This window comes from Nanorana parkeri, unplaced genomic scaffold (assembly GCF_000935625.1).
Source record: "Nanorana parkeri isolate BGI_ZX_2015 unplaced genomic scaffold, ASM93562v1 scaffold273, whole genome shotgun sequence".
NCBI classification, from domain to species: Eukaryota; Metazoa; Chordata; class Amphibia; order Anura; family Dicroglossidae; genus Nanorana; species Nanorana parkeri.
This window is the reverse complement of record NW_017306541.1, coordinates 203,592-205,510: the sequence shown is the minus strand read 5'-3', so window position 1 is coordinate 205,510 and position 1,919 is coordinate 203,592. Positions and strand designations below refer to the sequence as shown.

Sequence of the window (1,919 nt, the reverse complement as noted above, 5' to 3'; positions counted from 1 at the left end):
CGCCCCCCCCTCTTTTTTTTTTTTTTTTTTTTAAATGGCGTCCCTCCTAACATCCCTACCAGTCCTTAAGGGTCTGGTATTGTTTGGGAGGGAGAACCGCACATTTTTTTTTTTCTTTTTAAATGTCACTTTTTGCTGCTGCAGGTTCTATTCCCTGTAAATTATAGTTAAAAAAAGTATGTGGAGGGGATGCTCAATGGGAACAGTATGGTCCCCTCGTCGTGCCGGACAAGTGACAGCGCGTGCCGGTTTAAATAGTAACCAGGGCATACTGTGCAAGGGTTAATAAATTTTTTCGTGTGGAGTACTATGGAGGCAGGAGGGTACACAGGCGTCACACACAGTCACAGATACTACTATCAGTATATCACTCCCCTTCTTCTCCATCACTTCTGTACTGTAGCATGCAGTGATGGAGAAGAAGGGAAGTGATATGCTGACAGTGTCACACACGGCACAGTACCTGCAGGATCTCTGTCGGCCTCACACCTCATGTGTACTCTGAGTACTGGACGAGTGCATTTTTCGAGCCCTGTATATATAAGTGCTATCATCAGCATCAATCATTTTGTGTTCATACAGCTGGTGGGGTCAAGACTCATTCAGACCATTGGGACCTGCTTCATCAGGAGTTGTGGCAAGTCTATTACATTTACCATAATGAACATATGTGTGGTAAGTGGATGGAAAGTCACAGCTGCAAGCCAACCCCTCAGGGGACAATAGGAGTGGATAAAAGATGAATCTACAGTCAACAAGAACAGCTTGTATCAAGGGAAAATCTGAGAAACCAGAAAATGTGTGTCCTCAAATGCTGGTATCCAGACTGTGCAGAAGCTCTCTGATCACTTTAGAAACTTATTTAGGCAAGATCTATTTTCTGGGTAGCCTTGGGACAAATGGAACCAGAGTGAACAAAAGGACTTCTGAAGTCTTACGAGTCCAATCACCATATCAGCCTGGATAGAAGACCAATTTTCTTTCATCTTCCACATATTAAAATGTGCAATTTTGTCATGAAACTTTACTTAAAAACAATACAAAATATATATTTACAAAAAAATGTATTATACAAAACAAAATATATATATTCACTATAAGCAGAAGACTTTTTTACATGGTATTTGTGCAAATATTTGCCAAATCTGTATTCTATGCTACAATAATGCATTGAATCAATTTTATTGCTCATAAATAGAGATGGGCTCAATGTCGACAGTTTTTGTGTTTGGCGAACACACGAACTGTCGGGGCGTTCGGCGGGCTGTTCACCCTGCTGAGCACCACGCAAGGCGCTGTGCCCTGTGAGCCCTGATTGGCTAACAGGTGCAGGACAATCAGGGCCCAGTACTCCGTAAGAGTCATCATGACTTTGCCCAATCATGTCTCACCTGATACTGCTAGCTCTGCCCAATTGTTTATATGTTGCCGGCATCTGTCAAAATGCCATTCTTTGGCAGGTGTTTCCTTCGCAAACGGACAGGACAGTGATCGTCTTTTATTTTTGTTGAATTTTTTTATTTCGTCGAGTCGTCGTGGGCACCCCTGGACGCTGTGATAAATGCTGGATTACGTCGGTGGATCCCTTTTTTTTTTAAAAATAAAAGACTTGTCACAAACTTGTCTTTTAAAAAAACCCTTTATTTGAAAAACAAAAGGTCTGTTTTTTTTTTTTTTACAATTTTAATTAAACCTTTAGTGAATGGATACTCACTCATTCACAAGGGGGAGGCCGCATCTGGGTGCCCCTTTATTAAATGATGTGAATAAGCCCCCTGCCCGCACCCCCACCACCAATGCCCCAGGGCTTGTGGGAAGAGGCCCTTGTTCCCATCGGCATGCCCGGTGCTGAGGGCATGTGGCATGGTATTGCAGGAAGGGTGGGGGGCGCTCGCTCATCTCCCTCCATCCCCCCCCCC

The 1,919-nt window shown here is 43.5% G+C and overlaps 1 protein-coding gene across 3 annotated transcripts in view; it reads left to right on the top strand.

The window, feature by feature from the left end:
* MYO1B (myosin IB) overlaps positions 1-1,919 on the top strand; it is a 230,201-nt gene that overhangs the window by 37,795 nt on the left and 190,487 nt on the right. The window lies entirely within an intron of this gene.